This window comes from Denticeps clupeoides, unplaced genomic scaffold (genome assembly GCF_900700375.1).
Source record: "Denticeps clupeoides unplaced genomic scaffold, fDenClu1.1, whole genome shotgun sequence".
NCBI classification, from domain to species: domain Eukaryota; kingdom Metazoa; phylum Chordata; class Actinopteri; order Clupeiformes; family Denticipitidae; genus Denticeps; species Denticeps clupeoides.
This window is the reverse complement of record NW_021630033.1, coordinates 1-26,217: the sequence shown is the minus strand read 5'-3', so window position 1 is coordinate 26,217 and position 26,217 is coordinate 1. Positions and strand designations below refer to the sequence as shown.

The window sequence follows — 26,217 nt, the reverse complement described above, 5'->3', positions numbered from 1 at the left end:
TTGAAAAGTTTTTCAAATAGTTAAAGCTTACAGCACCTGGTATTCCCATGTAGTCTCCCATCCAAGTACTAACCAGGCCCAAGCCTTCTTAGCTTCTGAGATCAGACAAGATTGGGCATTCTTCAGCTGGTTTGTCCGTACACAAGCTCTGCTTGAAAATCTTGAACTTTAAACCAAAGGGGCTTGAACACATATCAAAGAGTGAAAACTCCCGCTTTACTGTCAAATTATGATGGAGAAAAGGCAAAAAGTTGGAGTGGTAAGCTTTTATTTGCAAAACAACAAATAAAGTGCACACCTTCTAGAGGCAATGCAATACTGGGTCGATGAATGGAGCGGATGGAGCAGGCCCTATTGCCGACTCCCTGTTATAAAAATCCGCTTAATATGACATATCAGATATTAAATTGACATCAGGGTGCGTAGCACCTGAAGGCCGAGGGCTGGAAAACCCCACCTAATCGATTCAGCTCCACCCCACTCCATAGCCAAGCCTGTGAATGATCGTTGTAGAGCACACAAAGACAAAGAAACCTGAAGAGAAGTTTAAAAAAAAAAAAAAAAAAAAAAAGAAAAAAGGCGGGAAAACATACTAAATAAAGAAAGTACCCCTTAACTTATTTTAAAAAAGTTAACAAAGTGATGTAAATACTTTCATTTTAAAAGTTTTACAATAGTTAAAGCTTACAGCACCTGGCATTCCCATGTAGTCTCCCATCCAAGTACTAACCAGGCCCAAGCCTTCTTAGCTTCTGAGATCAGACAAGATTGGGCAATCTTCAGCTGGCATGTCCGTAAGCAAACTCTGCTTGAAAATCTTGGACTTTCAACAAAAGGACTTTGAAAACATTATAAAGTGCGAAAACTCCCGCTTTACTATCAAATAATGATTGAGAAAAGGCAAAAAAAGCTAATAAAGCCATGTAAATACTTTCATTTTAAAAGTTTTTCAATAGTTAAAGCTTACAGCACCTGGTATTCCCATGTAGTCTCCCATCCAAGTACTAACCAGGCCCAAGCCTTCTTAGCTTCTGAGATCAGACAAGATTGGGCATTCTTCAGCTGGTTTGTCCGTACACAAACTCTGCTTGAAAATCTTGAACTTTAAACCAAAAGGGCTTTGAAAACATTATAAAGTGCGAAAACTCCCGCTTTACTATCAAATTATGATGGAGAAAAGGCAAAAAAAGCTAACAAAGCCATGTAAATACTTTCATTTGAAAAGTTTTTCAATAGTTAAAGCTTACAGCACCTGGTATTCCCAGGTAGTCTCCCATCCAAGTACTAACCAGGCCCAAGCCTTCTTAGCTTCTGAGATCAGACAAGATTGGGCATTCTTCAGCTGGTTTGTCCGTACACAAACTCTGCTTGAAAATCTTGAACTTTAAACCAAAGGCGCTTGAACACATATCAAAGAGTGAAAACTCCCGCTTTACTGTCAAATTATGATGGAGAAAAGGCAAAAAGTTGGAGTGGTAAGCTTTTATTTGCAAAACAACAAATAAAGTGCACACCTTCTAGAGGCAATGCAATACTGGGTCGATGAATGGAGCGGATGGAGCAGGCCCTATTGCCGACTCCCTGTTATAAAAATCCGCTTAATATGACATATCAGATATTAAATTGACATCAGGGTGCGTAGCACCTGAAGGCCGAGGGCTGGAAAACCCCACCTAATCGATTCAGCTCCACCCCACTCCATAGCCAAGCCTGTGAATGATCGTTGTAGAGCACACACAGACAAAGAAACCTGAAGAGAAGTTTAAAAAAAAAAAAAAAAAAGAAAAAAGGCGGGAAAACATACTAAATAAAGAAAGTACCCCTTAACTTATTTTAAAAAAGTTAACAAAGTGATGTAAATACTTTCATTTTAAAAGTTTTACAATAGTTAAAGCTTACAGCACCTGGCATTCCCATGTAGTCTCCCATCCAAGTACTAACCAGGCCCAAGCCTTCTTAGCTTCTGAGATCAGACAAGATTGGGCAATCTTCAGCTGGCATGTCCGTAAGCAAACTCTGCTTGAAAATCTTGGACTTTCAACAAAAGGACTTTGAAAACATTATAAAGTGCGAAAACTCCCGCTTTACTATCAAATAATGATTGAGAAAAGGCAAAAAAAGCTAATAAAGCCATGTAAATACTTTCATTTTAAAAGTTTTTCAATAGTTAAAGCTTACAGCACCTGGTATTCCCATGTAGTCTCCCATCCAAGTACTAACCAGGCCCAAGCCTTCTTAGCTTCTGAGATCAGACAAGATTGGGCATTCTTCAGCTGGTTTGTCCGTACACAAACTCTGCTTGAAAATCTTGAACTTTAAACCAAAAGGGCTTTGAAAACATTATAAAGTGCGAAAACTCCCGCTTTACTGTCAAATTATGATGGAGAAAAGGCAAAAAAAGCTAACAAAGCCATGTAAATACTTTCATTTGAAAAGTTTTTCAATAGTTAAAGCTTACAGCACCTGGTATTCCCAGGTAGTCTCCCATCCAAGTACTAACCAGGCCCAAGCCTTCTTAGCTTCTGAGATCAGACAAGATTGGGCATTCTTCAGCTGGTTTGTCCGTACACAAACTCTGCTTGAAAATCTTGAACTTTAAACCAAAGGCGCTTGAACACATATCAAAGAGTGAAAACTCCCGCTTTACTGTCAAATTATGATGGAGAAAAGGCAAAAAGTTGGAGTGGTAAGCTTTTATTTGCAAAACAACAAATAAAGTGCACACCTTCTAGAGGCAATGCAATACTGGGTCGATGAATGGAGCGGATGGAGCAGGCCCTATTGCCGACTCCCTGTTATAAAAATCCGCTTAATATGACATATCAGATATTAAATTGACATCAGGGTGCGTAGCACCTGAAGGCCGAGGGCTGGAAAACCCCACCTAATCGATTCAGCTCCACCCCACTCCATAGCCAAGCCTGTGAATGATCGTTGTAGAGCACACACAGACAAAGAAACCTGAAGAGAAGTTTAAAAAAAAAAAAAAAAAAAAAAGAAAAAAGGCGGGAAAACATACTAAATAAAGAAAGTACCCCTTAACTTATTTTAAAAAAGTTAACAAAGTGATGTAAATACTTTCATTTTAAAAGTTTTACAATAGTTAAAGCTTACAGCACCTGGCATTCCCATGTAGTCTCCCATCCAAGTACTAACCAGGCCCAAGCCTTCTTAGCTTCTGAGATCAGACAAGATTGGGCAATCTTCAGCTGGCATGTCCGTAAGCAAACTCTGCTTGAAAATCTTGGACTTTCAACAAAAGAACTTTGAAAACATTATAAAGTGCGAAAACTCCCGCTTTACTATCAAATAATGATTGAGAAAAGGCAAAAAAAGCTAATAAAGCCATGTAAATACTTTCATTTTAAAAGTTTTTCAATAGTTAAAGCTTACAGCACCTGGTATTCCCATGTAGTCTCCCATCCAAGTACTAACCAGGCCCAAGCCTTCTTAGCTTCTGAGATCAGACAAGATTGGGCATTCTTCAGCTGGTTTGTCCGTACACAAACTCTGCTTGAAAATCTTGAACTTTAAACCAAAAGGGCTTTGAAAACATTATAAAGTGCGAAAACTCCCGCTTTACTATCAAATTATGATGGAGAAAAGGCAAAAAAAGCTAACAAAGCCATGTAAATACTTTCATTTGAAAAGTTTTTCAATAGTTAAAGCTTACAGCACCTGGTATTCCCAGGTAGTCTCCCATCCAAGTACTAACCAGGCCCAAGCCTTCTTAGCTTCTGAGATCAGACAAGATTGGGCATTCTTCAGCTGGTTTGTCCGTACACAAACTCTGCTTGAAAATCTTGAACTTTAAACCAAAGGCGCTTGAACACATATCAAAGAGTGAAAACTCCTGCTTTACTGTCAAATTATGATGGAGAAAAGGCAAAAAGTTGGAGTGGTAAGCTTTTATTTGCAAAACAACAAATAAAGTGCACACCTTCTAGAGGCAATGCAATACTGGGTCGATGAATGGAGCGGATGGAGCAGGCCCTATTGCCGACTCCCTGTTATAAAAATCCGCTTAATATGACATATCAGATATTAAATTGACATCAGGGTGCGTAGCACCTGAAGGCCGAGGGCTGGAAAACCCCACCTAATCGATTCAGCTCCACCCCACTCCATAGCCAAGCCTGTAAATGATCGTTGTAGAGCACACACAGACAAAGAAACCTGAAGAGAAGTTTAAAAAAAAAAAAAAAAAAAGAAAAAAGGCGGGAAAACATACTAAAGAAAGAAAGTACCCCTTAACTTATTTTAAAAAAGTTAACAAAGTGATGTAAATACTTTCATTTTAAAAGTTTTACAATAGTTAAAGCTTACAGCACCTGGCATTCCCATGTAGTCTCCCATCCAAGTACTAACCAGGCCCAAGCCTTCTTAGCTTCTGAGATCAGACAAGATTGGGCAATCTTCAGCTGGCATGTCCGTAAGCAAACTCTGCTTGAAAATCTTGGACTTTCAACAAAAGGACTTTGAAAACATTATAAAGTGCGAAAACTCCCGCTTTACTATCAAATAATGATGGAGAAAAGGCAAAAAAAGCTAATAAAGCCATGTAAATACTTTCATTTTAAAAGTTTTTCAATAGTTAAAGCTTACAGCACCTGGTATTCCCATGTAGTCTCCCATCCAAGTACTAACCAGGCCCAAGCCTTCTTAGCTTCTGAGATCAGACAAGATTGGGCATTCTTCAGCTGGTTTGTCCGTACACAAACTCTGCTTGAAAATCTTGAACTTTAAACCAAAAGGGCTTTGAAAACATTATAAAGTGCGAAAACTCCCGCTTTACTATCAAATTATGATGGAGAAAAGGCAAAAAAAGCTAACAAAGCCATGTAAATACTTTCATTTGAAAAGTTTTTCAATAGTTAAAGCTTACAGCACCTGGTATTCCCATGTAGTCTCCCATCCAAGTACTAACCAGGCCCAAGCCTTCTTAGCTTCTGAGATCAGACAAGATTGGGCATTCTTCAGCTGGTTTGTCCGTACACAAACTCTGCTTGAAAATCTTGAACTTTAAACCAAAAGGGCTTTGAAAACATTATAAAGTGCGAAAACTCCCGCTTTACTATCAAATTATGATGGAGAAAAGGCAAAAAAAGCTAACAAAGCCATGTAAATACTTTCATTTGAAAAGTTTTTCAATAGTTAAAGCTTACAGCACCTGGTATTCCCAGGTAGTCTCCCATCCAAGTACTAACCAGGCCCAAGCCTTCTTAGCTTCTGAGATCAGACAAGATTGGGCATTCTTCAGCTGGTTTGTCCGTACACAAGCTCTGCTTGAAAATCTTGAACTTTAAACCAAAGGGGCTTGAACACATATCAAAGAGTGAAAACTCCCGCTTTACTGTCAAATTATGATGGAGAAAAGGCAAAAAGTTGGAGTGGTAAGCTTTTATTTGCAAAACAACAAATAAAGTGCACACCTTCTAGAGGCAATGCAATACTGGGTCGATGAATGGAGCGGATGGAGCAGGCCCTATTGCCGACTCCCTGTTCTAAAAATCCGCTTAATATGACATATCAGATATTAAATTGACATCAGGGTGCGTAGCACCTGAAGGCCGAGGGCTGGAAAACCCCACCTAATCGATTCAGCTCCACCCCACTCCATAGCCAAGCCTGTGAATGATCGTTGTAGAGCACACACAGACAAAGAAACCTGAAGAGAAGTTTAAAAAAAAAAAAAAAAAAAAAAAAAAAGGCGGGAAAACATACTAAATAAAGAAAGTACCCCTTAACTTATTTTAAAAAAGTTAACAAAGTGATGTAAATACTTTCATTTTAAAAGTTTTACAATAGTTAAAGCTTACAGCACCTGGCATTCCCATGTAGTCTCCCATCCAAGTACTAACCAGGCCCAAGCCTTCTTAGCTTCTGAGATCAGACAAGATTGGGCAATCTTCAGCTGGCATGTCCGTAAGCAAACTCTGCTTGAAAATCTTGGACTTTCAACAAAAGGACTTTGAAAACATTATAAAGTGCGAAAACTCCCGCTTTACTATCAAATAATGATTGAGAAAAGGCAAAAAAAGCTAATAAAGCCATGTAAATACTTTCATTTTAAAAGTTTTTCAATAGTTAAAGCTTACAGCACCTGGTATTCCCATGTAGTCTCCCATCCAAGTACTAACCAGGCCCAAGCCTTCTTAGCTTCTGAGATCAGACAAGATTGGGCATTCTTCAGCTGGTTTGTCCGTACACAAACTCTGCTTGAAAATCTTGAACTTTAAACCAAAAGGGCTTTGAAAACATTATAAAGTGCGAAAACTCCCGCTTTACTATCAAATTATGATGGAGAAAAGGCAAAAAAAGCTAACAAAGCCATGTAAATACTTTCATTTGAAAAGTTTTTCAATAGTTAAAGCTTACAGCACCTGGTATTCCCATGTAGTCTCCCATCCAAGTACTAACCAGGCCCAAGCCTTCTTAGCTTCTGAGATCAGACAAGATTGGGCATTCTTCAGCTGGTTTGTCCGTACACAAGCTCTGCTTGAAAATCTTGAACTTTAAACCAAAGGCGCTTGAACACATATCAAAGAGTGAAAACTCCCGCTTTACTGTCAAATTATGATGGAGAAAAGGCAAAAAGTTGGAGTGGTAAGCTTTTATTTGCAAAACAACAAATAAAGTGCACACCTTCTAGAGGCAATGCAATACTGGGTCGATGAATGGAGCGGATGGAGCAGGCCCTATTGCCGACTCCCTGTTATAAAAATCCGCTTAATATGACATATCAGATATTAAATTGACATCAGGGTGCGTAGCACCTGAAGGCCGAGGGCTGGAAAACCCCACCTAATCGATTCAGCTCCACCCCACTCCATAGCCAAGCCTGTGAATGATCGTTGTAGAGCACACACAGACAAAGAAACCTGAAGAGAAGTTTAAAAAAAAAAAAAAAAAGAAAAAAGGCGGGAAAACATACTAAATAAAGAAAGTACCCCTTAACTTATTTTAAAAAAGTTAACAAAGTGATGTAAATACTTTCATTTTAAAAGTTTTACAATAGTTAAAGCTTACAGCACCTGGCATTCCCATGTAGTCTCCCATCCAAGTACTAACCAGGCCCAAGCCTTCTTAGCTTCTGAGATCAGACAAGATTGGGCAATCTTCAGCTGGCATGTCCGTAAGCAAACTCTGCTTGAAAATCTTGGACTTTAAACAAAAGGACTTTGAAAACATTATAAAGTGCGAAAACTCCCGCTTTACTATCAAATTAATGATGGAGAAAAGGCAAAAAAAGCTAATAAAGCCATGTAAATACTTTCATTTTAAAAGTTTTTCAATAGTTAAAGCTTACAGCACCTGGTATTCCCATGTAGTCTCCCATCCAAGTACTAACCAGGCCCAAGCCTTCTTAGCTTCTGAGATCAGACAAGATTGGGCATTCTTCAGCTGGTTTGTCCGTACACAAACTCTGCTTGAAAATCTTGAACTTTAAACCAAAAGGGCTTTGAAAACATTATAAAGTGCGAAAACTCCCGCTTTACTATCAAATTATGATGGAGAAAAGGCAAAAAAAGCTAACAAAGCCATGTAAATACTTTCATTTTAAAAGTTTTTCAATAGTTAAAGCTTACAGCACCTGGTATTCCCATGTAGTCTCCCATCCAAGTACTAACCAGGCCCAAGCCTTCTTAGCTTCTGAGATCAGACAAGATTGGGCATTCTTCAGCTGGTTTGTCCGTACACAAACTCTGCTTGAAAATCTTGAACTTTAAACCAAAGGCGCTTGAACACATATCAAAGAGTGAAAACTCCCGCTTTACTGTCAAATTATGATGGAGAAAAGGCAAAAAGTTGGAGTGGTAAGCTTTTATTTGCAAAACAACAAATAAAGTGCACACCTTCTAGAGGCAATGCAATACTGGGTCGATGAATGGAGCGGATGGAGCAGGCCCTATTGCCGACTCCCTGTTATAAAAATCCGCTTAATATGACATATCAGATATTAAATTGACATCAGGGTGCGTAGCACCTGAAGGCCGAGGGCTGGAAAACCCCACCTAATCGATTCAGCTCCACCCCACTCCATAGCCAAGCCTGTGAATGATCGTTGTAGAGCACACACAGACAAAGAAACCTGAAGAGAAGTTTAAAAAAAAAAAAAAAAAAAGAAAAAAGGCGGGAAAACATACTAAATAAAGAAAGTACCCCTTAACTTATTTTAAAAAAGTTAACAAAGTGATGTAAATACTTTCATTTTAAAAGTTTTACAATAGTTAAAGCTTACAGCACCTGGCATTCCCATGTAGTCTCCCATCCAAGTACTAACCAGGCCCAAGCCTTCTTAGCTTCTGAGATCAGACAAGATTGGGCAATCTTCAGCTGGCATGTCCGTAAGCAAACTCTGCTTGAAAATCTTGGACTTTCAACAAAAGGACTTTGAAAACATTATAAAGTGCGAAAACTCCCGCTTTACTATCAAATAATGATTGAGAAAAGGCAAAAAAAGCTAATAAAGCCATGTAAATACTTTCATTTTAAAAGTTTTTCAATAGTTAAAGCTTACAGCACCTGGTATTCCCATGTAGTCTCCCATCCAAGTACTAACCAGGCCCAAGCCTTCTTAGCTTCTGAGATCAGACAAGATTGGGCATTCTTCAGCTGGTTTGTCCGTACACAAACTCTGCTTGAAAATCTTGAACTTTAAACCAAAAGGGCTTTGAAAACATTATAAAGTGCGAAAACTCCCGCTTTACTATCAAATTATGATGGAGAAAAGGCAAAAAAAGCTAACAAAGCCATGTAAATACTTTCATTTGAAAAGTTTTTCAATAGTTAAAGCTTACAGCACCTGGTATTCCCAGGTAGTCTCCCATCCAAGTACTAACCAGGCCCAAGCCTTCTTAGCTTCTGAGATCAGACAAGATTGGGCATTCTTCAGCTGGTTTGTCCGTACACAAACTCTGCTTGAAAATCTTGAACTTTAAACCAAAGGCGCTTGAACACATATCAAAGAGTGAAAACTCCCGCTTTACTGTCAAATTATGATGGAGAAAAGGCAAAAAGTTGGAGTGGTAAGCTTTTATTTGCAAAACAACAAATAAAGTGCACACCTTCTAGAGGCAATGCAATACTGGGTCGATGAATGGAGCGGATGGAGCAGGCCCTATTGCCGACTCCCTGTTATAAAAATCCGCTTAATATGACATATCAGATATTAAATTGACATCAGGGTGCGTAGCACCTGAAGGCCGAGGGCTGGAAAACCCCACCTAATCGATTCAGCTCCACCCCACTCCATAGCCAAGCCTGTGAATGATCGTTGTAGAGCACACACAGACAAAGAAACCTGAAGAGAAGTTTAAAAAAAAAAAAAAGAAAAAAGGCGGGAAAACATACTAAATATAGAAAGTACCCCTTAACTTATTTTAAAAAAGTTAACAAAGTGATGTAAATACTTTAATTTTAAAAGTTTTACAATAGTTAAAGCTTACAGCAGCTGGCATTCCCATGTAGTCTCCCATCCAAGTACTAACCAGGCCCAAGCCTTCTTAGCTTCTGAGATCAGACAAGATTGGGCAATCTTCAGCTGGCATGTCCGTAAGCAAACTCTGCTTGAAAATCTTGGACTTTTCAACAAAAGGACTTTGAAAACATTATAAAGTGCGAAAACTCCCGCTTTACTATCAAATAATGATTGAGAAAAGGCAAAAAAAGCTAATAAAGCCATGTAAATACTTTCATTTTAAAAGTTTTTCAATAGTTAAAGCTTACAGCACCTGGTATTCCCATGTAGTCTCCCATCCAAGTACTAACCAGGCCCAAGCCTTCTTAGCTTCTGAGATCAGACAAGATTGGGCATTTTTCAGCTGGTTTGTCCGTACACAAACTCTGCTTGAAAATCTTGAACTTTAAACCAAAAGGGCTTTGAAAACATTATAAAGTGCGAAAACTCCCGCTTTACTATCAAATTATGATGGAGAAAAGGCAAAAAAAGCTAACAAAGCCATGTAAATACTTTCATTTGAAAAGTTTTTCAATAGTTAAAGCTTACAGCACCTGGTATTCCCATGTAGTCTCCCATCCAAGTACTAACCAGGCCCAAGCCTTCTTAGCTTCTGAGATCAGACAAGATTGGGCATTCTTCAGCTGGTTTGTCCGTACACAAGCTCTGCTTGAAAATCTTGAACTTTAAACCAAAGGCGCTTGAACACATATCAAAGAGTGAAAACTCCCGCTTTACTGTCAAATTATGATGGAGAAAAGGCAAAAAGTTGGAGTGGTAAGCTTTTATTTGCAAAACAACAAATAAAGTGCACACCTTCTAGAGGCAATGCAATACTGGGTCGATGAATGGAGCGGATGGAGCAGGCCCTATTGCCGACTCCCTGTTATAAAAATCCGCTTAATATGACATATCAGATATTAAATTGACATCAGGGTGCGTAGCACCTGAAGGCCGAGGGCTGGAAAACCCCACCTAATCGATTCAGCTCCACCCCACTCCATAGCCAAGCCTGTGAATGATCGTTGTAGAGCACACACAGACAAAGAAACCTGAAGAGAAGTTTAAAAAAAAAAAAAGAAAAAAGGCGGGAAAACATACTAAATATAGAAAGTACCCCTTAACTTATTTTAAAAAAGTTAACAAAGTGATGTAAATACTTTAATTTTAAAAGTTTTACAATAGTTAAAGCTTACAGCAGCTGGCATTCCCATGTAGTCTCCCATCCAAGTACTAACCAGGCCCAAGCCTTCTTAGCTTCTGAGATCAGACAAGATTGGGCAATCTTCAGCTGGCATGTCCGTAAGCAAACTCTGCTTGAAAATCTTGGACTTTCAACAAAATGTAGCGTCTGCGTAGGATCACAGATGGTTGATCTTCAAAGAACCTTTTAACCTGTGACATTTACATACCAATTACAACCCTGGACCCTCACTCTGATCGTCCCGTCTTTCCCCACTGTCACAAATGTAGCGTCTGCGTAGGATCATAGATGGTTGATCTTCAAAGAACCTTTTAACCTTTGACATTTACATACAAATTACAACCTGGACCCTCAGCCTGATTGTCCCGTCTGCCCCCACTGTCACCAAGACGATGCAAAACAGACGGGGTCTGCAAACTGCTCATCGGGGCTCCAAGCTTCAAAGCATTCCAAAGACCTCCTGCCTGGCCCCACCGTCGCAATACACAATCACGCACACACTTAAAACATATTGTCTGTATCTTGTGCTAGGAATATGTGATTATAAGTGGATCCCGTATATGCACGCGTTGTGTGTACGTTCCCTTGTATGAATTATACTAGTTACAACTTTCTATTGTACATTAGGTAAACTTTAATTACCTATAATTAAGTGTATAAGTGTATCTCTACTTTCCTACCTCCTAAAGGTCCCTTTCTTGGTGTCAGAAGGAACTTCTCTTTACTACTGGAACAGTGATGCATACCATGTGATCACAAAATACATCATACAATTTCTATAAGGTAGAAATTGTAACTGCAACAAACTACAGTCTCTCTCTGGACCAGCCATAAACATTCCGGTCAGTCGTAAACCCGGACAAAGGGAACTTCTCCCGCCAAAATGTCACACTTGTGATTGGCTATTCAGGCCACATGATGGGCGTGCCAGAAAACATTCAAAAGGAGCGTCACACAGGCACGAATGCTCAGATTTTCTCTTCTTCCTTCCGAGACATTTCTTTCAACACTTTGTTACTCTTTGGCAATATTTACCTTCAAGGAGAACCTCTAACGCCAGACCTACGGATCAAGGATCGTGACCCTACAGCATCAGGACTCTTTGCATGAAATAAGGACCAATGCAAGTAACTATGCACGTCTAAACCCCTTTTTAAGGTGAACATAAGAATTCTCTGACGATTCTCATTAGGCTGTGGTTAATTGATGTGTAATACTGCCATTCTCTTTTCATCACTTTTCTTTACCCTGTATGTATATGTTTGTCTAATTGTTGTATGTTAGCTATAGCCGTGTTTATTAAATTCTTTAAATTCACAATCGTTTGTTTCTGTGTGCTGCTCACATCTGGAGTCACTGAACATTGACCTTTTAAGCTACATGCTAAGTTACTGCTAGCACGCAGAGTCAGGAAAGCTACCTTTCCTGGCCAAAGGGGGGGGATAATCGTTCCCAGAATTGATAGATAATTAATTTATCTGCTCCGTGAACGGACAGATCAAGTAATTGTAACATTAATTCTGCTACAGCTTATCCCCAAATCTAGTCTAAATGTCTATTATTAATTATAACCAGTTATAATTAATTCTGGATATTTCCTCTTGAGCTAATTCGTTACATTTAATGGTGGAGAATGCGGGCACGTTCAAACTTATTTTGTGAGCAAACTCAGTAACAATCTTTTTGTGTTTTTATGCAAGCTTAAAGTGAGGCAAGACTCACTCTCGTGATTGGTTGGTTCAAGACCACCTCCATATGTGTATTTCAACAGCCATTGTCTGTTAAAGTACACAGCCATTAGTTCATAATATTAAAATTGTGCTGTAAAGACGAAGAAATCTCTTTGCTGTACATTTTAATATTATCAGATCGCCTGTTGGAACGAAGAAATCTTCCTTCATCGCGATAAAGATTGATTTGAGCGACGTTCCTCTTGTCATCTTTTTATAGGCCTTATTCGTAAATGAGAGCCCTAAATGCATATGTGTAGAAACAGCTAAGGAACCCTGTTTTTAATTGTTAGTGTGTAAGAGGCGGCAAAGAAATCCTGCCCACACATTGCTGTGCAACTAACTGCATTTGTGTAAAAACGGCGAAGAAATCCCGTTTTTAATTTTTAGTGTGTAAGAGGCAGCGAAGAAATCCTGCCACACACCCCTTTTGGTGCAGCTAAATTGCATTTGTTTTAAAGCAGCGAAGAATTCCTGTTTTTAATTGTTAGTGTGTGAAAGGCAGCGAAGGAATCCTGCCACACCCTGTCTAACACTCCTAAATTCCAACTCCACCCCCTCTGTTCTAACCCTTGGGGCTCACCCACGCCACCTTGTGGCCAGTCTCAGTAGGTGGGTTTTCTTAGTTGGTTGGCCCAAGCCTGCCAGTTTACCTGAAAGGCTTATTCTGACTCTTTGCCTCTTAACTTGATTCTTGTTATTACTGAGTCAAGCCTCTCTCTCTCCTGTTTAGATTTATTTAAATTTAGTCTAAACAGTGTTCGAATTTAAATTTAGAATCGATTTCTATGTTCTACACCTGTGTGTTTACTTATAGGTAGTGCTCCTACCTCTCCTCTGTGTTTGGCGTATTTGTTTGCTTGTCTTCACCTGGTTTCTGTTTGTTTGCCTAGAGACCAAACCTTTGAGAATCATCAGAGAAGGCTGAGTAATACATTGACAACCCAAGCTGCCAAAGTCTTAAGACTGTCACGCAGTCAAATCTAAGTACTATAGGCGCAGTCATTAACACTGGTAGGACTTGCATTGGTTTTGTTTTGTGCTGTCCCTCTCTCTCGCTCCCTTTCTCTCCCTCTCTCGCCTGACAAGCAAGCCAACATGTCTCGATCATCGAGCCCTGAGGCCCACTGGGATCGTCTAGAAGTCTGGCTGAACGCCCTGACTAGCAATCTTCTTCCTGAACCCACCGGGGACCTGCAGAACCTGAGCCAAGAGCAGATTGACGACAACCTGAGCATCTTGATGGCCCGCGATCCGACGCAGGACTACAGCCACAAGGAGCTGGCCAAGATCACCGCGTCACTGGCTCACAACCTCCTCGGCCAGGCAAAACTGAGTGAAGCAACAATCCACCACCAGGAACGACAGACTGCAGCACTAAAGCTTCAGGATGAGAGATCACAGAGGAATCTGACGCTCGTTCGAAGACAACTGGAGCAACTGGAGACTCAGGACAGGACAGCACACAAACAGCACCCAGAGCTACAGGAGGAATTGGAGAGACTCCAGAACGCCTTGACTGATCTCCGCGCGGACACAGCACACCGGGAAGAGCAGGAAAAGGACGCCAGAGAAGAGCTGAGGGAAGAACTCAACGAGGCTAAGACCCTCCTGATGAGAGCAGAGACTGAACTTAAAGAAAGAGAAGCCAGGGCCAGGGCCTGTGAGGGCCACCTGCAAACTGCCCGGGCCGAGGTCAGTACTCTGTCCCAACAAAGAGACTATTTGAAACATGAACTTGACACAGTTCGCAGAGAGCTCAAGCACTCATACAGACTGCACGATGACCCTAGAAGAGAGATGCACCCCGCAGAGTTTCCCCTAACCAGCAGCAAAAGGGAGGAGAGCCCAGTGCACAGGACATCACCTGCCAGCATCCCAAACCCCCCGCCAGCAGCAAGGGGGTGGGAACCCTCTCAAAGACTACATTCCAGTCATGGTGTGTCAACCAAGGAACTGGATAAGCTGGCGAGGAACATTCCCATTTTCACTCCTAACCCTGCAGGAGGCCATGATGTCCACTCATACCTCGATGATGTGGACTTCCACTTGCAAACTGTCGCTAACGCTACCACACGCGACAGACTTTATCTGCTCAGAATCACTGCTAGCCGTGAGGTGCGCAGTTTCCTGGACCGACAGCCAGAGAGCGTCAAAATGGATCATCAGCAACTGCAGCAAGCGCTAATCAGGGAGTTCTCTGACCCAGAGTCAGAGCATGGACTGATCACTGGCATGGACCTTAAACAGGGCAGACAGGAAACCACGCAAGCCTACTACAACAGACTCCGACAGGCCTACTTCGGAGCACGCAACGAGCCAGGAATGGAGGACGATTTCAATTTCAGATCCCTGTTCCTCCGGAACCTGCACCCCACAGTAAGTCACTATCTGGGGGTTCTGGCATGCCCACGGACGATGTCCACCCAACAGCTGAGAGACTTGGCCCACAAGGCCTTCGCCAAACAAAGAGCTGTCTCGGAAAAGACAGCGAAAACCCACACCATCTATCCTGTCTCCACTCAGAGTGCAGAACTCACTCTAGAGGGCGCCGAGCAAAGCCACCATGACAACAGATGGTCACGATTTCCAGCCAACAGGGGGCAGCGTGGACATGACGGGGCCCGACACAAACACCAAACTGGTCATTCCGGAAGATCCTGGGACAGGTCACAACCACCCTCCAACCCAAGGGATGAAGCCACATGGGAAGGAAAGAGACGACCCAGAAGGAGCCAATTTTCAGCAACACAAGCGTCAAGATCAGATTGGCAGCAGCCGAACCCTTCTCAACACTCTCTGGATCAGTCCAGATTTAAATCACCAGCAGGACCAAACTGGGAAGCCACATCTGAAGCAGCAGAGATTATGAGAGTTTTGAAGGAACTCCTCCAGGAAAGGCACCTACAGGGGGGACAAAAAGGATGAGTCAGATCAGGCATGACTAAGCGTGCAGTCTGACCCTATCACCCAATCAAAGTCCCCTCAACATAATCCTCCTAACCAACTCAAACATAATCCTCTGCTGACCACAGAACGAGAGGTCCCACCACCAAGTGATATCACGCAACCACAGCAGATGATTACAGAACCACCAGAGCCAGCCAATTTCCAGCATCACGCCTCAAGCCAGGACCTTGATGTACCTGGGAGTGCTGTCTTGGTGGTCTGCCTTCCGGAAGAGTCACGTGAGACCGGTCCTGACTGCTTACCGATTACCACACAAGCCCCAATACCAAGACTGTTGGGGAACCTAATTGAAAGGGGGGTAGCCAAGAAACTGTACCTGACCACCACTTTGGAGAATGAGGTAAGGCTAGAGGCCCTGGTGGACACGGGAGCAGACCTGACTCTGATGTCAGCCCAGCTTTTCGACAGACTTCAGATTGCTGCCAAGGGACAGAATCGAACTCTCGAATATAAGAACTGTGTGCTGAACGTACAATCATACAGCCAAAATGATGTACAACTAGAACAACTAGCTCCCATTCACCTAACCATCGGCCCTATGACCTTAGTACACCCGGTGTACATCTCTCCATTTGACACATACCCTCTCCTTATTGGAAAAGACCTGCTAGACCGCTTTGAGCCCCTATTGGACTTCAAACATCTAAAAATTTGGGCTCAAGTGCGAGAACCTCTGCCTCCTCAGTCACCAAGATCACGCCAGACAGACTGCCAGGTCACAAAGGCCACAGAAGGTCTCGCCAACAACTGCGGGAACACACCGACCCAAGAGCAAGGTTCAAGCTCATCACTATGCACTTTCCAGCTGGCTACAGCAGGTGCACTACACGGCGAGTTATGGCATCCACCTTCCCACCCACCCACCCTTAATGTGGCTGCCATAACCCGCAGCAAACAGACTCTGCCCACTTCAATGACCGCCTCACAGCCGCTTACGCTGGCTCCTCAAATCACCACCATGGACATTGCTGACATGCAGGCCTCTGACCCAGCTATACACACTATCCCTCACCACCTCTCTGACCCCTCCAACCGCCCTATCACAGCTGCACAAATGGCCAATACGCCAACCCTCAAAACACTACTCAACGTGAAACCTATGCTGTGTGTGACGCACAATATTCTTGGGTACTGCCCTGATGACGTCACTGCGCCAAGGCTTGTGGTGCCACAGTGCCTAAGGGGGGTCATGCTAATATATGCTCACGACACACCAAGCGCGAGACACCACGGCACAAGTACCACGTATGAGACACTAGAACAAGCGGCATACCGGCCCAGCATGCAGCAAGATTTGGCAGAGTATGTGAAAGAATTCTTTCCTTGTTACCAATTCCAACCAACAAAAACAAACCACAGAGCCTCACTGCAGCGCAGAGGAGTCACATCTCCTTGGTCAGACCTCCAAAGTGACTGGGTTGGACCCCTGCCTAGGTCAACTAGAGGCTACAAGTATTTCCTCACAGTCGTATTCCAGTTCACAAAGTTCGGGCTGCCACTGAGAGTCAACTCAGACAAGGGCACCAACTTCACATCTGAGATTATACAGCAAACCTGGAAACTTCTGGGAATACAAGTACACCTGCTATACCAGCCAGGAGACACCAACTACACCACTCACCAGTACCTTGAGGAACCGCACCGGCATTTGAGAACCGCATTTGCTTTTGCCCAACAACGACTCCAAAAGAGTGCAGACGGCCAGAAAGCATATTACAACTGGAAGGCATCACACCAAGAACTGGACGTGGGCGACAAGATCAAGCAAAGCCGTGGACAGAAAGAACCAGCGTTCAAATGGTTCCATCGTAACCAGATCAAGAGACATGTGGCTTCTGGCAGGGAAAGACAAAGGGGGGTGCTGCTGTGGCTGTCCTTGCTATGCCTCCAGCTAACCAGAGGACAACCACAACCTGAGATCACATCCCCAGGTCCAGCATCCGGCATTGCACTGAGGGACCAACATGGACTTCTCATCACCAACGACCGTAACCCACAAGTATACCTGGCGTTGTACCACCTTCCGAGCGATGAGTACCAGTCCGAGGTGGAACTTCCATCTTTTTTTTCAAGGATCACAGTCTCACCCTGGAGCCCGAATTGGAACAGAGCATTGAGGAAGGGGGGGTCTCAGATAATTGATATCACCCCAATCGACACAGCCCTCCAAGCATTGTCTAGGCAACCTGTCCAGACCAACTTTCCTGTTGCCCGATCCTGGACTGCGGCCGACACAGCTCTTTGCCTCGCCACAGCGATCAGTTGCACCCTAACTCTCGGCCTTGCCTCCGTCCTGTTTAACAGAGTAAATTTGGTGCAAAGGTCCATGAACCGGTGCACGGCTGCATTTCCCCGGACCTTTCAAGAAAAACCGCCGTAGGAGAGTACCCCAGGCAGAGGCAGTGCTGAACTTGACCAAGGGAACACCCGGGTGGAAGACCCAAAGGCTTGCTGGTCCACCTGCCATCTGACTTACAGGATCCATCTGTCATCCCACCTTCATGATCCAATGTGTCTGATAAGGTTTCTAGTTGAACACTTTTCAGCCACAAGGGGGGATTTGTAGCGTCTGCGTAGGATCACAGATGGTTGATCTTCAAAGAACCTTTTAACCTGTGACATTTACATACCAATTACAACCCTGGACCCTCACTCTGATCGTCCCGTCTTCCCCCACTGTCACAAATGTAGCGTCTGCGTAGGATCATAGATGGTTGATCTTCAAAGAACCTTTTAACCTTTGACATTTACATACAAATTACAACCTGGACCCTCAGCCTGATTGTCCCGTCTGCCCCCACTGTCACCAAGACGATGCAAAACAGACGGGGTCTGCAAACTGCTCATCGGGGCTCCAAGCTTCAAAGCATTCCAAAGACCTCCTGCCTGGCCCCACCGTCGCAATACACAATCACGCACACACTTAAAACATATTGTCTGTATCTTGTGCTAGGAATATGTGATTATAAGTGGATCCCGTATATGCACGCGTTGTGTGTACGTTCCCTTGTATGAATTATACTAGTTACAACTTTCTATTGTACATTAGGTAAACTTTAATTACCTATAATTAAGTGTATAAGTGTATCTCTACTTTCCTACCTCCTAAAGGTCCCTTTCTTGGTGTCAGAAGGAACTTCTCTTTACTACTGGAACAGTGATGCATACCATGTGATCACAAAATACATCATACAATTTCTATAAGGTAGAAATTGTAACTGCAACAAACTACAGTCTCTCTCTGGACCAGCCATAAACATTCCGGTCAGTCGTAAACCCGGACAAAGGGAACTTCTCCCGCCAAAATGTCACACTTGTGATTGGCTATTCAGGCCACATGATGGGCGTGCCAGAAAACATTCAAAAAGGAGCGTCACACAGGCACGAATGCTCAGATTTTCTCTTCTTCCTTCCGAGACATTTCTTTCAACACTTTGTTACTCTTTGGCAATATTTACCTTCAAGGAGAACCTCTAACGCCAGACCTACGGATCAAGGATCGTGACCCTACAGCATCAGGACTCTTTGCATGAAATAAGGACCAATGCAAGTAACTATGCACGTCTAAACCCCTTTTTAAGGTGAACATAAGAATTCTCTGACGATTCTCATTAGGCTGTGGTAATTGATGTGTAATACTGCCATTCTCTTTTCATCACTTTCCTTTACCCTGTATGTATATGTTTGTCTAATTGTTGTATGTTAGCTATAGCCGTGTTTATTAAAATCTTTAAATTCACAATCGTTTGTTTCTGTGTGCTGCTCACAGCTGAGTCACTGAACGTTGACCTTTTAAGCTACATGCTAAGTTACTGCTAGCACGCAGAGTCAGGAAAGCTACCTTTCCTGGCCAAAAGGGGGGGGATGATCGTTCCCAGAATTGATGGATAATTAATTTATCTGCTCCGTGAACGGACAGATCAAGTAATTGTAACATTAATTCTGCTACAGCTTATCCCCAAATCTAGTCTAAATGTCTATTATTAATTATAACCAGTTATAATTAATTCTAGATATTTCCTCTTGAGCTAATTCGTTACAGCACACACAGACAAAGAAACCTGAAGAGAAGTTTAAAAAAAAAAAAAAAAAGAAAAAAGGCGGGAAAACATATCAAAGAAAGAAAATAACCCCTTAACTTACTTAAAAAAAGGTAACAAAGTGATGTAAATACTTTCATTTTAAAAGTTTAAACAATAGTTAAAGCTTACAGCACCTGGCATTCCCACGTAGTCTCCATTCCAAGTACTAACCAGGCCCAAGCCTTCTTAGCTTCTGAGATCAAACAAGATTGGGCATTCTTCAGCTGGTTTGTCCGTACACAAACTCTGCTTGAAAATCTTGAACTTTAAACCAAAGGCGCTTGAACACATATCAAAGAGTGAAAACTCCCGCTTTACTGTCAAATTATGATGGAGAAAAGGCAAAAAAAGCTAACAAAGCCATGTAAATACTTTCATTTTGAAAAGTTTTTCAATAGTTAAAGCTTACAGCACCTGGTATTCCCAGGTAGTCTCCCATCCAAGTACTAACCAGGCCCAAGCCTTCTTAGCTTCTGAGATCAGACAAGATTGGGCATTCTTCAGCTGGTTTGTCCGTACACAAGCTCTGCTTGAAAATCTTGAACTTTAAACCAAAGGCGCTTGAACACATATCAAAGAGTGAAAACTCCCGCTTTACTGTCAAATTATGATGGAGAAAAGGCAAAAAGTTGGAGTGGTAAGCTTTTATTTGCAAAACAACAAATAAAGTGCACACCTTCTAGAGGCAATGCAATACTGGGTCGATGAATGGAGCGGATGGAGCAGGCCCTATTGCCGACTCCCTGTTATAAAAATCCGCTTAATATGACATATCAGATATTAAATTGACATCAGGGTGCGTAGCACCTGAAGGCCGAGGGCTGGAAAACCCCACCTAATCGATTCAGCTCCACCCCACTCCATAGCCAACCTGTGAATGATCGTTGTAGAGCACACACAGACAAAGAAACCTGAAGAGAAGTTTAAAAAAAAAAAAAAAAAAAAAAAAAGGCGGGAAAACATACTAAATAAAGAAAGTACCCCTTAACTTATTTTAAAAAAGTTAACAAAGTGATGTAAATACTTTCATTTTAAAAGTTTTACAATAGTTAAAGCTTACAGCACCTGGCATTCCCATGTAGTCTCCCATCCAAGTACTAACCAGGCCCAAGCCTTCTTAGCTTCTGAGATCAGACAAGATTGGGCAATCTTCAGCTGGCATGTCCGTAAGCAAACTCTGCTTGAAAATCTTGGACTTTCAACAAAAGGACTTTGAAAACATTATAAAGTGCGAAAACTCCCGCTTTACTATCAAATTATGATGGAGAAAAGGCAAAAAAAGCTAACAAAGCCATGTAAATACTTTCATTTTAAAAGTTTTTCAATAGTTAAAGCTTACAGCACCTGGTATTCCCATGTAGTCTCCCATCCAAGTACTAACCAGGCCCAAGCCTTCTTAGCTTCTGAGATCAGACAAGATTGGGCATTCTTCAGCTGGTTTGTCCGTACACAAACTCTGCTTGAAAATCTTGAACTTTAAACCAAAAGGGCTTTGAAAACATTATAAAGTGCGAAAACTCCCGCTTTACTATCAAATTATGATGGAGAAAAGGCAAAAAAAGCTAACAAAGCCATGTAAATACTTTCATTTGAAAAGTTTTTCAATAGTTAAAGCTTACAGCACCTGGTATTCCCAGGTAGTCTCCCATCCAAGTACTAACCAGGCCCAAGCCTTCTTAGCTTCTGAGATCAGACAAGATTGGGCATTCTTCAGCTGGTTTGTCCGTACACAAACTCTGCTTGAAAATCTTGAACTTTAAACCAAAAGGGCTTTGAAAACATTATAAAGTGCGAAAACTCCCGCTTTACTGTCAAATTATGATGGAGAAAAGGCAAAAAAAGCTAACAAAGCCATGTAAATACTTTCATTTTAAAAGTTTTTCAATAGTTAAAGCTTACAGCACCTGGTATTCCCAGGTAGTCTCCCATCCAAGTACTAACCAGGCCCAAGCCTTCTTAGCTTCTGAGATCAGACAAGATTGGGCATTCTTCAGCTGGTTTGTCCGTACACAAGCTCTGCTTGAAAATCTTGAACTTTAAACCAAAGGGGCTTGAACACATATCAAAGAGTGAAAACTCCCGCTTTACTGTCAAATTATGATGGAGAAAAGGCAAAAAGTTGGAGTGGTAAGCTTTTATTTGCAATACAACAAATAAAGTGCACACCTTCTAGAGGCAATGCAATACTGGGTCGATGAATGGAGCGGATGGAGCAGGCCCTATTGCCGACTCCCTGTTATAAAAATCCGCTTAATATGACATATCAGATATTAAATTGACATCAGGGTGCGTAGCACCTGAAGGCCGAGGGCTGGAAAACCCCACCTAATCGATTCAGCTCCACCCCACTCCATAGCCAAGCCTGTGAATGATCGTTGTAGAGCACACACAGACAAAGAAACCTGAAGAGAAGTTTAAAAAAAAAAAAAAAAAAAAAAAAAAGGCGGGAAAACATACTAAATAAAGAAAGTACCCCTTAACTTATTTTAAAAAAGTTAACAAAGTGATGTAAATACTTTCATTTTAAAAGTTTTACAATAGTTAAAGCTTACAGCACCTGGCATTCCCATGTAGTCTCCCATCCAAGTACTAACCAGGCCCAAGCCTTCTTAGCTTCTGAGATCAGACAAGATTGGGCAATCTTCAGCTGGCATGTCCGTAAGCAAACTCTGCTTGAAAATCTTGGACTTTCAACAAAAGGACTTTGAAAACATTATAAAGTGCGAAAACTCCCGCTTTACTATCAAATTATGATGGAGAAAAGGCAAAAAAAGCTAACAAAGCCATGTAAATACTTTCATTTTAAAAGTTTTTCAATAGTTAAAGCTTACAGCACCTGGTATTCCCAGGTAGTCTCCCATCCAAGTACTAACCAGGCCCAAGCCTTCTTAGCTTCTGAGATCAGACAAGATTGGGCATTCTTCAGCTGGTTTGTCCGTACACAAACTCTGCTTGAAAATCTTGAACTTTAAACCAAAAGGGCTTTGAAAACATTATAAAGTGCGAAAACTCCCGCTTTACTATCAAATTATGATGGAGAAAAGGCAAAAAAAGCTAACAAAGCCATGTAAATACTTTCATTTGAAAAGTTTTTCAATAGTTAAAGCTTACAGCACCTGGTATTCCCAGGTAGTCTCCCATCCAAGTACTAACCAGGCCCAAGCCTTCTTAGCTTCTGAGATCAGACAAGATTGGGCATTCTTCAGCTGGTTTGTCCGTACACAAGCTCTGCTTGAAAATCTTGAACTTTAAACCAAAGGGGCTTGAACACATATCAAAGAGTGAAAACTCCCGCTTTACTGTCAAATTATGATGGAGAAAAGGCAAAAAGTTGGAGTGGTAAGCTTTTATTTGCAAAACAACAAATAAAGTGCACACCTTCTAGAGGCAATGCAATACTGGGTCGATGAATGGAGCGGATGGAGCAGGCCCTATTGCCGACTCCCTGTTCTAAAAATCCGCTTAATATGACATATCAGATATTAAACTGACATCAGGGTGCGTAGCACCTGAAGGCCGAGGGCTGGAAAACCCCACCTAATCGATTCAGCTCCACCCCACTCCATAGCCAAGCCTGTGAATGATCGTTGTAGAGCACACACAGACAAAGAAACCTGAAGAGAAGTTTAAAAAAAAAAAAAAAAAAAAAAAAAAAGGCGGGAAAACATACTAAATAAAGAAAGTACCCCTTAACTTATTTTAAAAAAGTTAACAAAGTGATGTAAATACTTTCATTTTAAAAGTTTTACAATAGTTAAAGCTTACAGCACCTGGCATTCCCATGTAGTCTCCCATCCAAGTACTAACCAGGCCCAAGCCTTCTTAGCTTCTGAGATCAGACAAGATTGGGCAATCTTCAGCTGGCATGTCCGTAAGCAAACTCTGCTTGAAAATCTTGGACTTTCAACAAAAGGACTTTGAAAACATTATAAAGTGCGAAAACTCCCGCTTTACTATCAAATAATGATGGAGAAAAGGCAAAAAAAAGCTAATAAAGCCATGTAAATACTTTCATTTTAAAAGTTTTTCAATAGTTAAAGCTTACAGCACCTGGTATTCCCAGGTAGTCTCCCATCCAAGTACTAACCAGGCCCAAGCCTTCTTAGCTTCTGAGATCAGACAAGATTGGGCATTTTCAGCTGGTTTGTCCGTACACAAACTCTGCTTGAAAATCTTGAACTTTAAACCAAAAGGGCTTGAACACATATAAAGAGTGCGAAAACTCCCGCTTTACTATCAAATTATGATGGAGAAAAGGCAAAAAAAGCTAACAAAGCCATGTAAATACTTTCATTTTAAAAGTTTTTCAATAGTTAAAGCTTACAGCACCTGGTATTCCCAGGTAGTCTCCCATCCAAGTACTAACCAGGCCCAAGCCTTCTTAGCTTCTGAGATCAGACAAGATTGGGCATTCTTCAGCTGGTTTGTCCGTACACAAACTCTGCTTGAAAATCTTGAACTTTAAACCAAAGGGGCTTGAACACATATCAAAGAGTGAAACTCCCGCTTTACTGTCAAATTATGATGGAGAAAAGGCAAAAAGTTGGAGTGGTAAGCTTTTATTTGCAATACAACAAATAAAGTGCACACCTTCTAGAGGCAATGCAATACTGGGTCGATGAATGGAGCGGATGGAGCAGGCCCTATTGCCGACTCCCTGTTCTAAAAATCCGCTTAATATGACATATCAGATATTAAATTGACATCAGGGTGCGTAGCACCTGAAGGCCGAGGGCTGGAAAACCCCACCTAATCGATTCAGCTCACCCCACTCCATAGCCAAGCCTGTGAATGATCGTTGTAGAGCACACACAGACAAAGAAACCTGAAGAGAAGTTTAAAAAAAAAAAAAAAAAAAAAAAAAGAAAAAAGGCGGGAAAACATATCAAAGAAAGAAAATACCCCTTAACTTACTTTAAAAAAAGTTAACAAAGTGATGTAAATACTTTCATTTTAAAAGTTTTACAATAGTTAAAGCTTACAGCACCTGGCATTCCACATGTAGTCTCCCATCCAAGTACTAACCAGGCCCAAGCCTTCTTAGCTTCTGAGATCAGACAAGATTGGGCAATCTTCAGCTGGCATGTCCGTAAGCAAACTCTGCTTGAAAATCTTGGACTTTAAACAAAAGGGCTTGAAAACATTATAAAGTGCGAAAACTCCCGCTTTACTGTCAAATTATGATGGAGAAAAGGCAAAAAAAAGCTAACAAAGCCATGTAAATACTTTCATTTTAAAAGTTTTTCAATAGTTAAAGCTTACAGCACCTGGTATTCCCATGTAGTCTCCCATCCAAGTACTAACCAGGCCCAAGCCTTCTTAGCTTCTGAGATCAGACAAGATTGGGCATTCTTCAGCTGGTTTGTCCGTACACAAACTCTGCTTGAAAATCTTGAACTTTAAACCAAAAGGGCTTTGAAAACATTATAAAGTGCGAAAACTCCCGCTTTACTATCAAATTATGATGGAGAAAAGGCAAAAAAAGCTAACAAAGCCATGTAAATACTTTCATTTGAAAAGTTTTTCAATAGTTAAAGCTTACAGCACCTGGTATTCCCAGGTAGTCTCCCATCCAAGTACTAACCAGGCCCAAGCCTTCTTAGCTTCTGAGATCAGACAAGATTGGGCATTCTTCAGCTGGTTTGTCCGTACACAAACTCTGCTTGAAAATCTTGAACTTTAAACCAAAGGCGGCTTGAACACATATCAAAGAGTGAAAACTCCCGCTTTACTGTCAAATTATGATGGAGAAAAGGCAAAAAGTTGGAGTGGTAAGCTTTTATTTGCAAAACAACAAATAAAGTGCACACCTTCTAGAGGCAATGCAATACTGGGTCGATGAATGGAGCGGATGGAGCAGGCCCTATTGCCGACTCCCTGTTATAAAAATCCGCTTAATATGACATATCAGATATTAAATTGACATCAGGGTGCGTAGCACCTGAAGGCCGAGGGCTGGAAAACCCCACCTAATCGATTCAGCTCCACCCCACTCCATAGCCAAGCCTGTGAATGATCGTTGTAGAGCACACACAGACAAAGAAACCTGAAGAGAAGTTTAAAAAAAAAAAAAAAAAAAAAAAAAAGAAAAAAGGCGGGAAAACATACTAAATAAAGAAAGTACCCCTTAACTTATTTAAAAAAGTTAACAAAGTGATGTAAATACTTTCATTTTAAAAGTTTTACAATAGTTAAAGCTTACAGCACCTGGCATTTCCCATGTAGTCTCCATCCAAGTACTAACCAGGCCCAAGCCTTCTTAGCTTCTGAGATCAGACAAGATTGGGCATCTTCAGCTGGTATGTCCGTAAGCAAACTCTGCTTGAAAATCTTGAACTTTAAACCAAAAGGGGCTTGAAAACATATCAAAGTGCGAAAACTCCCGCTTTACTGTCAAATTATGATGGAGAAAAGGCAAAAAAAAGCTAACAAAGCCATGTAAATACTTTCATTTTAAAAGTTTTTCAATAGTTAAAGCTTACAGCACCTGCTATTCCCAGGTAGTCTCCCATCCAAGTACTAACCAGGCCCAAGCCTTCTAGCTTCTGAGATCAGACAAGATTGGGCATTCTTCAGCTGGTTTGTCCTGTAAGCACAACTCTGCTTGAAAATCTTGAACTTTAAACCAAAGGGGCTTTGAAAACATTATCAAGAGTGCGAAAACTCCCGCTTTACTGTCAAATTATGATGGAGAAAAGGCTAAAAAAAGCTAACAAAGCATGTCAATACTTTCATTTTTTAAAAGTTTTTCACTAGTTAAGCTTTATTTTG

The 26,217-nt window shown here is 41.5% G+C and overlaps 38 pseudogenes; all 38 read right to left on the bottom strand.

Annotated features, from left to right (window-relative positions):
• Positions 1 to 24: 24 nt before the first annotated feature.
• On the bottom strand, positions 25 to 143 carry LOC114781040 (uncharacterized; annotated as a pseudogene).
• Positions 144 to 681: 538 nt separating this feature from the next.
• On the bottom strand, positions 682 to 800 carry LOC114781010 (uncharacterized; annotated as a pseudogene).
• A 160-nt stretch (positions 801 to 960) lies between these two features.
• LOC114781039 (uncharacterized) lies at positions 961 to 1,079 on the bottom strand (annotated as a pseudogene).
• A 161-nt stretch (positions 1,080 to 1,240) lies between these two features.
• LOC114781024 (uncharacterized) lies at positions 1,241 to 1,359 on the bottom strand (annotated as a pseudogene).
• A 533-nt stretch (positions 1,360 to 1,892) lies between these two features.
• Positions 1,893 to 2,011, bottom strand: LOC114781009 (uncharacterized; annotated as a pseudogene).
• Positions 2,012 to 2,171: 160 nt separating this feature from the next.
• On the bottom strand, positions 2,172 to 2,290 carry LOC114781037 (uncharacterized; annotated as a pseudogene).
• A 161-nt stretch (positions 2,291 to 2,451) lies between these two features.
• On the bottom strand, positions 2,452 to 2,570 carry LOC114781023 (uncharacterized; annotated as a pseudogene).
• A 537-nt stretch (positions 2,571 to 3,107) lies between these two features.
• On the bottom strand, positions 3,108 to 3,226 carry LOC114781008 (uncharacterized; annotated as a pseudogene).
• Positions 3,227 to 3,386: 160 nt separating this feature from the next.
• Positions 3,387 to 3,505, bottom strand: LOC114781036 (uncharacterized; annotated as a pseudogene).
• Positions 3,506 to 3,666: 161 nt separating this feature from the next.
• On the bottom strand, positions 3,667 to 3,785 carry LOC114781022 (uncharacterized; annotated as a pseudogene).
• Positions 3,786 to 4,319: 534 nt separating this feature from the next.
• Positions 4,320 to 4,438, bottom strand: LOC114781007 (uncharacterized; annotated as a pseudogene).
• A 160-nt stretch (positions 4,439 to 4,598) lies between these two features.
• Positions 4,599 to 4,717, bottom strand: LOC114781035 (uncharacterized; annotated as a pseudogene).
• Positions 4,718 to 4,878: 161 nt separating this feature from the next.
• LOC114781034 (uncharacterized) lies at positions 4,879 to 4,997 on the bottom strand (annotated as a pseudogene).
• Positions 4,998 to 5,158: 161 nt separating this feature from the next.
• Positions 5,159 to 5,277, bottom strand: LOC114781021 (uncharacterized; annotated as a pseudogene).
• Positions 5,278 to 5,812: 535 nt separating this feature from the next.
• LOC114781006 (uncharacterized) lies at positions 5,813 to 5,931 on the bottom strand (annotated as a pseudogene).
• A 160-nt stretch (positions 5,932 to 6,091) lies between these two features.
• LOC114781033 (uncharacterized) lies at positions 6,092 to 6,210 on the bottom strand (annotated as a pseudogene).
• A 161-nt stretch (positions 6,211 to 6,371) lies between these two features.
• Positions 6,372 to 6,490, bottom strand: LOC114781032 (uncharacterized; annotated as a pseudogene).
• A 532-nt stretch (positions 6,491 to 7,022) lies between these two features.
• LOC114781005 (uncharacterized) lies at positions 7,023 to 7,141 on the bottom strand (annotated as a pseudogene).
• Positions 7,142 to 7,302: 161 nt separating this feature from the next.
• LOC114781031 (uncharacterized) lies at positions 7,303 to 7,421 on the bottom strand (annotated as a pseudogene).
• A 161-nt stretch (positions 7,422 to 7,582) lies between these two features.
• On the bottom strand, positions 7,583 to 7,701 carry LOC114781030 (uncharacterized; annotated as a pseudogene).
• Positions 7,702 to 8,235: 534 nt separating this feature from the next.
• Positions 8,236 to 8,354, bottom strand: LOC114781042 (uncharacterized; annotated as a pseudogene).
• A 160-nt stretch (positions 8,355 to 8,514) lies between these two features.
• Positions 8,515 to 8,633, bottom strand: LOC114781029 (uncharacterized; annotated as a pseudogene).
• Positions 8,634 to 8,794: 161 nt separating this feature from the next.
• LOC114781019 (uncharacterized) lies at positions 8,795 to 8,913 on the bottom strand (annotated as a pseudogene).
• An 809-nt stretch (positions 8,914 to 9,722) lies between these two features.
• LOC114781003 (uncharacterized) lies at positions 9,723 to 9,841 on the bottom strand (annotated as a pseudogene).
• Positions 9,842 to 10,002: 161 nt separating this feature from the next.
• LOC114781028 (uncharacterized) lies at positions 10,003 to 10,121 on the bottom strand (annotated as a pseudogene).
• A 9,727-nt stretch (positions 10,122 to 19,848) lies between these two features.
• Positions 19,849 to 19,967, bottom strand: LOC114781018 (uncharacterized; annotated as a pseudogene).
• Positions 19,968 to 20,499: 532 nt separating this feature from the next.
• Positions 20,500 to 20,618, bottom strand: LOC114781038 (uncharacterized; annotated as a pseudogene).
• A 160-nt stretch (positions 20,619 to 20,778) lies between these two features.
• LOC114781026 (uncharacterized) lies at positions 20,779 to 20,897 on the bottom strand (annotated as a pseudogene).
• A 161-nt stretch (positions 20,898 to 21,058) lies between these two features.
• Positions 21,059 to 21,177, bottom strand: LOC114781017 (uncharacterized; annotated as a pseudogene).
• A 161-nt stretch (positions 21,178 to 21,338) lies between these two features.
• Positions 21,339 to 21,457, bottom strand: LOC114781016 (uncharacterized; annotated as a pseudogene).
• A 534-nt stretch (positions 21,458 to 21,991) lies between these two features.
• On the bottom strand, positions 21,992 to 22,110 carry LOC114781027 (uncharacterized; annotated as a pseudogene).
• A 160-nt stretch (positions 22,111 to 22,270) lies between these two features.
• On the bottom strand, positions 22,271 to 22,389 carry LOC114781014 (uncharacterized; annotated as a pseudogene).
• Positions 22,390 to 22,550: 161 nt separating this feature from the next.
• On the bottom strand, positions 22,551 to 22,669 carry LOC114781013 (uncharacterized; annotated as a pseudogene).
• A 535-nt stretch (positions 22,670 to 23,204) lies between these two features.
• LOC114781015 (uncharacterized) lies at positions 23,205 to 23,323 on the bottom strand (annotated as a pseudogene).
• Positions 23,324 to 23,484: 161 nt separating this feature from the next.
• LOC114781041 (uncharacterized) lies at positions 23,485 to 23,602 on the bottom strand (annotated as a pseudogene).
• A 161-nt stretch (positions 23,603 to 23,763) lies between these two features.
• LOC114781012 (uncharacterized) lies at positions 23,764 to 23,882 on the bottom strand (annotated as a pseudogene).
• Positions 23,883 to 24,701: 819 nt separating this feature from the next.
• LOC114781025 (uncharacterized) lies at positions 24,702 to 24,820 on the bottom strand (annotated as a pseudogene).
• Positions 24,821 to 24,981: 161 nt separating this feature from the next.
• On the bottom strand, positions 24,982 to 25,100 carry LOC114781011 (uncharacterized; annotated as a pseudogene).
• Between the last annotated feature and the right edge of the window lie 1,117 nt (positions 25,101 to 26,217).